The sequence below is a fragment of the Onychomys torridus genome, chromosome 2 (genome assembly GCF_903995425.1).
Source record: "Onychomys torridus chromosome 2, mOncTor1.1, whole genome shotgun sequence".
Taxonomy (NCBI): domain Eukaryota; kingdom Metazoa; phylum Chordata; class Mammalia; order Rodentia; family Cricetidae; genus Onychomys; species Onychomys torridus.
Window position 1 is genome coordinate 14,002,645 of NC_050444.1, and position 13,011 is coordinate 14,015,655.

The window sequence follows — 13,011 nt, forward strand, 5'->3', positions numbered from 1 at the left end:
AGTCTGTAATGTGTTTGTCATGCTAGCATGAGGACCTGGGGTTTGATTGCCAGAACTCATAAGAACCTGGCCACGGCTGTGTGCTTATACTCCCACCACTGTGGAGGTGAAGACATCTCAGCAGCCAGCCTAGCCTGACTGGCGAAGTCCAGGCTATTGAGAGACCCTGCCTCAAAACCAAGATGGCACTTGAGGAACAACAGCTGAAGTTGTCCTCTGACCTCCATGTGCATGTGTACACATGACAGATGGCCCCACAATGCACCTGCACACACGAACACAAAGAATCTGATTATAGGGTCAAGATGTACATGTGACACAGGAAGCAATGTGATTGAAAGTGTGTGCTAAACTGCCAGGATACCTTACACTTGTAAACATCATGGGCAGATTCCAGAATTAGGGGTGGCCAGCTCTCTCAAGCCTGCTGGTCAGGGAAAAACATCCCACGAGGGATAAAAGGTAGTTTTCTGTTCCCTGTGGGTTTGAGATGCCTTCATTATTTGGATCCATCCTGGCTTCCATAATCACCCGAGTCCTCCTTTCCTTGATTGAACATGAGGCTAAGACCACAAAGACATATCTGGCTCCTTCTAGTGCAGTTTTGGGGATTCCCTTGAGAAAGCACAGAGTTGAACTTGCGTGAGGTCCTTGGCACAGGAAGGAGAACATTCTGGAAACATAATTATAGATGTTCTCACTCTTATGTCACATGACAAAGCAAGTCCCTGTGTCCAGAAAAGACTCTCATGTGACTGCATTTTGGAATTCATTCAAGTGTTTAGAAATATTGATAGACCTCACCAATTACAGTCTATTCTGTGAATCCTTTTTTAAAAAAATTCCATTTAACACAGAAATGTGCTTCTGCTGTTTTGGGTTTTCTATATCGTAGATGTTGAAGGTAAGAAAAAGTCAAGATTTATCATCTGTGATGTACTGGCTGGTGCTCAGCACACAGTCATCGCCCTCAATTATCCAGAGAGATAAAGAGTGCCTCTTTACAGCCCTTCAGGTCTTTCTGTCACCATTATTAGTTCATGGGTTTGCCTCCCAGACCCCACCCATCAATTCACATTCTGAGCTGCTGAGGGTAGGAGGTCATGATTCATCATCTTTGTGAACTTTCCATGGACTCCTTGTGAATCTTCATTTGGTTTTTCAAGACAGGGTTTCTTTGTGTAGACTCAGCTGTCCTGGAATTTGATTCTGTAGCTCAGGCTGGCCTCCAGCTAACAGAGATCCACCTGCCTCTGCCTCCTGAGTGCTGGGATTAAGGGGGTGTGCTACCACAACACCAAGGTAGAATCTTTAATCTGATAGCTACCTGATGAACACAGAATGAAGCTGGAGGATTCCAAGACCTCAGAGAAGTGATGTTCTTGCCCTCTTGACTATGGTAGATTGTTTCTAGTCATTCAGTTTAAAGTTGTCATCTGTTAACCATTTGCTATATATAGTTTGAATCTGAAGTGTCTCTAAAGGCCACGAGTTGAAAGCTCACTCTACAGCCTGTGGCACTATCGGGAGATGGCAGATTAGGAAGTAGGCCTAATGGAAAGAATTAGATGTGTGCCCTCGAAGGAGATATTGCGACCTTGTCTCTTCCTCCCATTTTAACAATTCCTGCACACCATAAGGTGAGCAGCTTTGTTCTCTGTTCCACAGTGCACTTCCTGCCATAGACCCCCAAACATCAAAGCCAGTGGACAACAGATTGAACCCTCAGAGAAGCCAAAATAAACCTGTCTCCATTTTAAGTTGATTTCCTCAGTTATTTTGTTACATTGATGGAAAACTGGTTAAAATGCCATATAACCCCAAACCTGCCATGCTTGTCAAAGACAACTAGAGAAGAAATCTTAACTGATTTGTGTTTCAATTTCAGCATCTTTTCCTTATCCCAAATTAGACCAGACTGTACAAAAGCGAAAAGAATGAGCCCAAAATAACTTTCAGCTGGACTAGAACAATTCACAGCTCCTAACAAAATCTCACTGCTTTTAGAAGCTTCTGGCTATTCCAGAGTTTGAAGGGAATATTAACTGCTACATTTTGGCCAAGACAAAATCATTTGACAGAGCTAGGAATGAGCTCATTTAGGTACATGTTTTCTGGAACTCTGCCCTGAATGATTTTCCTTTGGACATATGTTCAGTACCTTAAAATAGCTTAATATTAGTAATACTCATAGGGTTTTTCCTTAATTAAATAAAATGTAGAATACAGGGGAAACATGGCAAAATGCTTAGGGTGAGGAAAGGAGAGAGAAAAGAGACCAAGGAAGTGAGCACTCTGCAGTGCAGGTGATGCCTGCTGTCAGTGGTGCCATACCCAGAAAGCTCTCAGTGGGCAGGCTGTTTGCCCCAGTCAGCTAACAAGCCTGTTCGAATTTCCACAGCTTGACCCATGAATGACCTTTATTACTTTCCTATCCCTAAGAAGCAATCACAACAACTTCTAAAGCTTTAAATGTTCCCGTTTAGTTTGTAGCCCTATCTGGTCTTTGTGTGTAATTTTGGATGTACCTAAATTCTGGGTTCAAGGATTCTTTCAGTGAATGATCAGTTCATATTCACTGTGATGTTTGCCCATCTTGGGTCACTCTTATCTCTGGTATTTTACCACAATCAGAGCCTCATCCTAAGACAAACCATTAAACATCATCATAAAAACCCATCTCTGTGAGGTCCAGCTGTGGGACAGGAGAGGGAGTTAGTAAAGGCTACTCAACAGCTGGGAACAGTCAGTGGAGTGCAACAAAATTCATAAACCATGTTAAGAGTTTTGGTGCCCTGGAAAAAGCTCCCAAATGTTACAGTTATTAAATTAGTTGCCTTAAATCACTTTCAGATGAACAAATTCGGGACAAACATTACCAACTTTTTAAACTGAATCATATGTTCCAAGAGCAAAATGGAAAACAGAAAAAAAGATGAATAATCCTACCTCCCCACCTGCTTCTGAAGATGCTGTCAGATTGGGTAGTGGCAGGATGGGGTAGCAGACATTTCAGGTGTGTCTTCCTTTGGGGGCTACAGTCTGAATATATACAAACTTCAGACCACTGATTCAAAGAAATCTAATCTTTAAGATGGTTGTGTCATCTAAAGTGATGGATTTCAGAGTCTCTAATACATGTTGGTTGATCAGTAAATGTTTATTTAATTGAGTATATGAACTATAACTTCTGGAGAAGAGGATAAGGTGAGGATATACTTTGAAAACTCTGGGAGTTTGTCCTAGTGATATGACTGGAGTACATGTCTGGAGACAGTGACTGAATGCTCCCAGACTGTAGCGCTGTTGGCACTGACAATGTTCGGGCAGCAGCAATGGGCCTGGGCTCCTTCCTTCTGTCTGAGAAGTCCATTGATGCTGGCACAGAGGAGCATGATGTGATGTTGCTTTATCATGGTCTAACAGCAACAAGGGGCGGGCCAGCAGACTCAAGGGCAGACCCAGAAGACATCACTGCCCAAAGGACCCGTGAATGTCTCCATAGAGTTAATCTATACTTTGGTCTCTTAATTCACGACTTTAAGGTTTGGTAGGACAGTTCCAATCTAGCGCTGGCTGTGGTGGTATAACAGTAATCAATACTGTGAGGTAGAAGCAGGAGGATCAGGATCAGGCCAGCTACATAGCTATGTCAAGGCTGGTCTGGACTACATGAAACCTATTTTCAAAACCAAAAATAAAGAAAATTCTGATAAATTCCAATCTAGTTTGATTAAAGAGACAAAATAGGTAACAGGTTGTGAAAATCCAGTAGTTTTCAAATTGTGATTCCCTCTCCTTGGTGTGTCTCATTTATCTTATTTACCTACCTCTTTTTTTTTTAATTGAGAATTTCACATATGAATAGGTGTGTTGACCAACGCCCCATCCACTTCCCTCCAGTTCCCCCTCAGCACTTTCTCCTCACCTCCTATTTCTTCACCCCGCCCCCATGGAGTTGACTCTGCTGTCTGTATGTGCACAGGTATGGGACTGTCTACCGGAACATGTGCAGGCTCTCAGGGGCCACATCCCTGAAGAAAATATACCCTCCCTCCCCCGCAGCCATCAATTCCCAGGAGCATCTCTCCCCTGTTCACGCTGAGATTTTGACCCTTTTGTGGTTTTGTTTTCTTAAAGAAATGGTATTTGCTTTAAATTCACTTTCTCTTAAAAAGACACCCAGAGAGAGACTTTGAGACTCCCTTAGCAGTTCCTGTAACAATGCAGTTACTCTGAGTCAGGAAACAGGTTAACAGAAGCCTTTGACACCTGCCTTTTGAGGCTTCCTGTTACCAGGGTGCTGAGGGGGGAATTGGGAGTGTTATAAACACAGGTGAACTCCCTACCATGGAGCCACATCCCCAGTCTGATTCTCCAAAACTAGTATTGTAAACTCACCCAGTACTCCCAAACCCAAAGGACACCACAGACCACTATAATGAAGTTCTAGAAAGATTAATGATGAGACTGAAATTTAAAGGTGGGTTGGGGGTGGAGGGTAAGGGGTGGGAGGTAGGAGGTGGGGGCATGGGCAAGAACAAATATACAGTCTTGGCATCAGAAACCATGCTGATGGAAATTTTTTAACGTTGAAATAAAACCTATAATTTAGAATTTTATGTTCAGAAAAAAACAAACAAAAAACCCAAAACCCACCAACCAACTTTCAATAATAAGAATAAAGTAAAGCTGAAACAGAAGATAAGGAATTTGTTACCAATAGTATTTCTACCAGAAATACTAAAAATTGTTAAAATAATATTTGGGAGGCAAAAGGAAAAAAATCATACCTGACGGAGTTTGGCTCTACACAGGTGTGGTGGTTATTTCATGTTCCACCTTGACTAGGTTAGACATGTCACTTGACTAGGTTAGGCAATCCTCAGATCTCTGGTCAAAACATTGTTTTTGAGTGTGTCTCTGGGGATATTTATGGGAAGGTTAATATTTAAATCTGTTGACAAAGACTAGTGGCCTCACCACTGTGGTTAGGGATCATCTAACTGTGAGCTAGAAAGGCAGAGGGAGGGTGCACATGTTCCTTCTGCCTGGGGCCGCTGTCTTCTCTTGCCCTCAGACAATGCTTCCTGGGCATTTGACTTCAGCTAGGATTTATGCCAGTGTCTCCCTTGGGGTCCTACACTTCTGATTTTGGCTAGAAGGACACACTGCTTTCCAGGACAAGCAGTTTACGGATAGCAAGTGCCAGACTCCATAATCAGAAGAGCCAATCTTTACAGTTTATCTCTTCCCATAGATTATATATGTCCTATTGGTGCTGAATCTCTGAAGAACCATGAATATTACAACAGGGATGAAATATACTGGGTATAGCAAATATGTGCATAAACATGAGAGACTTCTAATTTTTTTCTTTGAAGCAAAATATTGGCTATTTGAAACAAAGTTACATAGTTTGGATTCATGATGTATAACAATAAAATGTATGAGAAAGTAATATAAGAGGACACCCGGTGATAGAGTATATTGGTAAGGGACCTTATGCATAAGATGGTATAATATTATGTGAAAGATGCTGTAAGTTGGCAGTGCTTAGTCTAAACCTCATGATGTGGGAGTCCCTGCTGTGTTATAAGGCAACACATTACTCACATTTGTGGTGATACTGCTGTATACAAACCCACTGCAGTGCTAGTTTTGTAAGAGAATAACAATACAGTTATATACAGCACACTGTACTGGAATTTAAGTATGATAAGGTATGTACTATATCTTATCATTAAGACATGTTTATATTACTCATAAAAACATTTACTACACCAGCACCGCACATGTGCATCTTATGTTTGCTGTATTTTTCAATATATAAAGAGGCTATATGAAGTGATTTTTTTTAAAAGGAGGGGAAAATACAAAGTATAAATGGAGAAAATAGAAAGCACATAGTCAAATGGTAGCTTTAAACTCAACTATATTCATTATTAGAAAAATACTCAAAGAAGTACAATTAGCATATGGTTAAAAAGAAGGCCTCCTCATATGGCTAAAAGAATTGTACCTCAAGAAGTTGTAATCATTGCAAATATTTATGAACTAAGTGTTACTGTACCCAATTTCATAAAATACACTGGTGACAGAGAGGCCACAGTACAATATCAGTTGGTGGCTCCATGCTCTGCAATAGTCATTGAGACAAAAATAATCAGCAAAGAAACGTCAGACTACTCTGATGGACATAGTAGACATCACTGAGTGTTTGACAACTCAATGCCTACACATTACACATTTGTCTCAGCAGTCTATGAAACATTTTCAGAATAGATCATATTTTAGGTCACAAATTTCAAGTCAAAATAAATATTATAAAAGCCTAAAATCATTTTTACGAGCTCTTAGTGAAATAAAATAAGAAATCAGCATTACAAAAGCAGCTTCGGAGTTTAACCATGTGCTCCTGAACATTCAGTGGCTAGTGCGTGGGGGCGGGGTGGAAATGCAAAGACAGCCTGGTGGCACCTGTAGCACTCAGTGAAGGCATAGCTGAGAAGTTTCTGTCTGAGTGCCTATGTCAGAAAAATCAGAGGTTTTAGATGATCTAGTCTCAAGGTCACAGAAGAACAGGAACATGCCAAATACCATAGAAGGAAATATGATAAGTGTTCAGATGGAGAAGAACGAAACAGAGGCCATTAGAACATGACAATAGATCAGGGAAACAAACTATGTCTCCCGAAAAGAGAGAAAACTGACCCTTAGTCCAGAAAGCCAAAAGGCAGAGAACAGCCAAATTAGTAATGTCAACATGAAGAGGTGACGTGCCAACATGTATCACCGAACCCAGTGAGACGTCAGGTTCTACTCTGAACATGTAATGAGACTGGAATAGTAATAAAACGTCTCCCAACCAAGACAAGTTCAGGATTACATGGATTTATTGATGAACTCTATCAGACCCTTGGAGAGCAGACAAATACATGCTGCTACAAAGGACTACTTTACTATGTATAAAATACTTTTTAAAAAGCTGATTAAGAATGGAGGGCTGGAGGGACAGTACAGTTGGATAGTATGAGCTGCTGAATCTTGTGTGGAAAATAGTTTTGTTTCTTTAAACAGTTTTTACTCACTTGCAACCATATACAGTCATGGTAGGAGACTATGTCATATAGTGTATATACCCCATTGACCAGAAGAAAAAAAAATATCAGACAAGGCAAAGGCGGGGGTGGGGGGTGGGGGGGGAATGTACCCATTTAGCCCTTCTCTTGACTGATGGTAACATCTTAGTGCCATTCCTTAGCATGAACAAACCTAGGTTTGATATCATACAGTAGCAATAGTAACAACAGAAACACCACCTGACAAAGATGGATTCGAGAGAGGGAAGCATATGGAAGCATCAGACTCTCCTTTGGTCAGTAGCTGGAGGCCTTGTACAGCAGAATCTTTATGTGTAGGCTATGAGTCTCGGTGATACATAATGGAATTCATTCACTATTCATTTTAGCATGGTGAGGACTGGCACATTGGAATTTTTAGAGGAATATGCACTGAGATGGAGAGAGTTTTCAGATGAGCAGCAGCACATATCTAGATAGTTTCTAACAGGAACCTGTGTTGATACTTTATGTGAAGGAATCTTAGTTTGTGACTCATTTGCAAATCCCATGACCCATGCTGCTTTTCATGTGATAAACCACCCAGACATCAAGAAAAACTTCCTATTTAGCAGATATTTGTGGTCAAGGTTTAGAGATTTTGCCCATAAATGGCTTCTACTCTATTCATTTAGAAAGAAACAAATGCTCACAAAATTCCACAGGACAGCTACCACCCAGGAGAAACCATGGCCACCCAGGGGCAGGCAAGTCCAAGGAGCAGAACTGAGCTAGCCCACCACTTGCAGGAGGGAAGGATAAGCAAGGATGTGGTGCCCACATATCCTGGTGCCTTGCTTTTCTTTCTTGGAGTCTGGAGCAGTTAGCTCACGGTTCTAGTTAGTTTCTTAATAAAAAGACAGTCCTGTCATTATCCAGTCCTTGCATTTTCTAGCTGGCTGGGTTAACACTAGTGAAGGAATTTAAACGTGTAAGTTCCTAATGTGTAAAATGAATATAATAGCCCCTTGCCAATAATGATGAAATAGTAAGCATTTATTGAGAGCTTATTGAATACAGAACATTGTTCTAGGCATTTCCAGTGTGTTAAGCTCACTTAACCTTTACAGTTCTATGGTGTAGAGTACTTTATCATCATCACTCTTATTGTTCAGTGTTAAATAAAGAAACTGAAGATGGTGTGGGAAAGACAAACAGACCATGCAAGCTAGACATTGGGGTCTACTGTGGAGAATTAAATCAAGCTGAGGAGGGGAATGAAAGCTGAGTTCTGCTGCCAAGGGGAGTTGTGATGCACTGTGAAGAGTGTCCCTGCAACAGGATTTCCCAACCCTTCCTAAACAGCCCACAGTGCTCTAAGCCTATTGTTTTTGTTTCATAACCAGAGAGGCATTAGCTAGCTTTCTCCACTGCAGATAACCCCGCTCTATTAATATGGTCTCTTAGGACGTTTTTCCATTACCCTAGATGTACTTAATGCTAATCCCACCCTGATTTCCTCTTTTGCCAAGCTTAATTTTATGCATCTGTACTCATATTGCCTCCAACCCTGTTTAAAGCTTTCCACTGAGTTCCCATTTCTTCAAAGATGTTTCTTGCAATCAAAGAGATTTAGTCTTCAGATGAACTTCTACAGAAATCATTTGAAAAGATTTTTCCTTTCTTTATGACAACTATCCAGCAAAATTTTGTATTGCTGCTGTTAAAAACCGATGTCAGGGATAGTCTTGTGATTTGCAGTATCTTCAGAAACATGGCTCCCTCTCTCCCAAGGCCTCTTTCCTCCAAACCAGGCTGCCTCTCCGTGGGTCCTCCCCTCATCCCTCCATTCTGTTCTCCCTGTACCCTCTGCTTCACTAGCTCTTACATCCTTCTTCCCACTCAACTCCACTCCCTATCATGCTGCTGGTTCCTCTAGCCTTCATCCCATGTCACTTCCTGCAGCGGTCCATCCTCTCTGGTGTCACTACTTGTAGTTCAGCTTCATCCCTGCCTCAGTCACATCAACCTCAAGAATCCCCTCTCTTCGGTGACCCGTGACCCATTTGTTGGCCAGTAACCCTAGCTTTGCCTTCATCATCCAAGTAGCATCTGGTGCTGTGGACTCTCCTCTTCCTTTCGGATATCATTCTCCTACAAAAGGTGACTCCTTCAAGCAGCCGTCCTGGATATCCCCAACGAGGGGCAGTGCCTTATGCCCTGCAATGCTGTGTCTTCATTATACTGTCCTTGTAGAGTGCAGCAGTGATCCTAGCAGGCAGTGGCTTGTTTTTGCTTCATCTCCCATCCCCACATAAACACACAGCCTGGAACAGATGCAGAACCTATGCATGTGCCCCCAGTATTCATTTGCTGACACCTCCTTCATGCACAGAGCAGGCATGTTAGGTTTGAAACTCCTTGATAAACCTACCGAGGCAACTGAGCAGAGGGAGGAAGGGTTTCTCAAAGTTCATCCTCAGCTTTGCCCCCAGCTTCCACTGGGTCACCTTGATGAGGTCATGATGACTAGAAAGCTGATTCATATGTCTGAGCTCCCTGTAGCCATCCTGGATCTGGAAAAGAATGCTTCCTCTAAGAAGCCATCTGGGAATGCTTCACCCTGAAAAATCCCTCCATTTTCTGTGCCCCAGCATGCTACTGGGCTAATGCATTACTCCTACTTTCCAACACTCCCTACACAACCATAGACAGCTTTGGTTGTGCCTCCATCCTGCCAGGGTTACCTCTATACAAGCCCTCAATGCATTTTATAAGTACTTACCTTTATTCTTATGATTATCAGCCTGGGGATGATAAGCAGAGAAGGTAGAAGGGAGAAGAGGGGAGAAGGATGACTACTAGAGAGAGTAGCTGATGTCTGTTACCAGGGCTGGCTCTCTGGACAAGTGTTACCCTGGTAGAGAGGCTCGGTGCTGACAGAAGCATCTTAAGGAGTCTGGACAGAACTATCTGACAGCCCAGAAGAAACAGGGTGGCCAATGGGACAAAGCATGTCCTTCTGGCTTTGCAAAGAACTTTTGCACCCTCTGCCTGCAGAGGCTTGGAGGCTTGAACATAGGGAGCCAGCACTCTTGGACTGGGTGATGGCATCTGCTATGGCAGGGGAAACTTACTACGCTGAAGGCTGTGTGGATGATGTGGCATAGAAAAAACCTGTCAGAATAAATGTGCATGTCAGCCACTGGCTGAAAGCACCTGTGACACATCTTATGGGGCTCCAGAAACAAGTAGGAAACATCTCCCTTAGGTGACACACACAATGCTATGAGACCATTCATAATGTTATCATAGCAGAGCCTCTGAAAAAGATGTTCAAAGGCTGACAAGTGTGTTTCCTTCTTGCATCCCTGGAGATAACTTAGTTTGTGATGAATCTCATAAGTCACAAAACATTGAGACTTAATGTAAGTATACACTCCTCAGAACCCCTGAGCCCAGTATTCACTAAAATGGCACAAGAAACTTAAGATTGTATTTGCTTATGGCATTCAATGAGAGTAATGAATGTGCAGTGACTTACCTTCAGCAGCAATGCATGCTGTCTTTAAGCACACATTCCTTGGTGCTTTTAACAAAGATACCAGCACAGAAGTGACTTAAGTGAAAAGTCAACTTTTGTCTCAGGTGAAAGTTTAGGACCTGGTCTAGGATGCTACAGCAGGTCCACATCCCGTAGCACCCTGGTTGATAGAAAATCACAACATGTCCACACGGTTGGGCTTTCCCGGCGAACCGCCTAGTTATTTCCAGTTCAAAATAGCCATTTCCAGGTCAGAACATCTCGCATGGCTAGGACTCTGTGGCTTTACATTGTTGCATAAAGTGCGCGCGGCCATGTAATCTACGTGCATGTGTGGAGTAGCCACATGCGGTCCTGTACACATGCGCAGCTCACTCTTTAAAAAGCCGGCGCCATTTTGCACAGGTCTCTCTTCTCTTCTCTCCTCTCTCTCCTCCTCGTCTCTCCTCTCCTCACTCACGTGTGTGCTTCACACAGGCCTGTCACCTCTATCCTCTATCCTATATTAATAAACAGCTCTTCTGTGGATTTGTCGTGTTCGGGACGTGTTCCTCGCAGGGTAAGAGCGCCAAAATAAATAACTAACACTGGTTCCTTCTACTCTGCAGCTTTGAAAGAATCACACTTGACTTCCATCCCACAGTTCTAGGTGGTGACTCCAACTCCTGTCGTTTGGTCTGCATCCCAAATGACAAGACAGAAAATTAAAGCCGGGCAAGGTAGGGGTGGGGTAGGTGGTATTGCATCATCCAGAATTTTGTTATAGGGTTACATGGAGCTGCAAAGGATTCTCAGAAGTACAGGGTTTATCTTGATAATCATATACTCAGTTAAAGGTTTTACAACTTTGAAATAAGGGGGAGAATCAATATTGGATTTCAACTATCAGTTCATCATATGACATCTGCCCCCAATGGGCTGGAAACTCACTGTGGGCCAGGCTGGGGCCAACCAGATTTATCAAGCATTTATGCAATATAATACATAATTGGCAGTCCTTAAGCCAGACCTGCTGTGAGATCTTGCTCTGGCCACCTGTGGAAAGTATATGCAAGCTAACCCTTATAGAACCTTGAGTTTTCTAAATCAAACCTACTATGGTTCACTGAGCGAGTCAGCCTAGACTTCAGCCAATCTTCAGGAATCTTTAGATTTTTTAGAAATCCATGCCAATAACAGGTATGTAGTGGTATTTGTTCCCCCATGACCTTGAGCCATAGGGCCTGAAGGAGTTGGTGCTTCCTGCTGTTGTATATGACCTCTTAGAAGGAGGAAAGAGGGGTCACATGTCTATTCTCCCTGCTGCCTGCCTGTGAGGTAGATTCACTCCCCATCAGATCAGAGGACAACTTCAGCTGTCTACTTCATTCTATATTCATGAGTGTATTTCCTCAATTTATATCTTAATAAATCCTTATTATCCATTAAACAGACTTGCATGCATTGATTTTAAAAAGTGCACCCTACATGGGGTACAAACCCGGGACCCTGAGATTAAGAGTTTAATGCTTTACCGACTGAGCTAGCCAGTTGTGAGCTAGCCATAATAGCAAACAGTATAAGCCTCTCAGACCTACTGCTGATCTGTTCTAGGTAACACCCCTACATTGACAAAGCCTGTCTTCTAAACCTAGGAAACAGGCAGATGTGTAAATGCATAGCTTTATTTCTTTTGCAAATGAAACTCAGACCATCCCTTTCTCTCAGGCCTAGTGGTATTGCAGAGCTATTGACTCAGAACAAAAAGGTTTTTTGCATAACCAGGTGGAGTGAAGACTAGGAGAATTCCTGACTCTGGGTTAGGGTTAAAGTGGCCTGGCCAAAGGAGAAAGTGGCAAGGAAAAGTTTTTGCAGATTGTAGGTGGATTTGAGTCAGATCAAGGAAAGGAGGGAAAGATGGGAATCAGGGGAACAGAGGACAAAGTTGAGATTGATAGCAGAAGAGCTTAGATAGGGCTATGAGAGGACAGGAAGAGAAGAGACAGTAAGGAGCTGAGTGTGAGGATGGAACTGAAGCTGTGTAAATAGAATTTTCTCTTAGAGAAATAAAGTGGACGGAGAAAAGAGAACCATGTACTTAGAGTCTTTTCCCTCAAACTACCCCATGCTGGCTGTAGTGCCTTCACCAGGACTCTGGGAAAAATCTTCCCAGGAGAAGTAGATGACAGGAAATAATCAAGTTGAAGTCTGAAATCAATAAAATAGAAACAAAGAGAACAATACAAAGAATCAATGAAACAAAGAGTCAGTCCTTTGAGAAAATCAACAAGATAGACAAACCATTATCCAAACTAACCAAAAGTCAGAGAGACAATATTCAAATTAACAAAATCAGAAATCAAAGAGGGACATAACAATAGACACTGAGGAAATCCAGAGAATCATTAGGTTGTACTGTGAAAAACT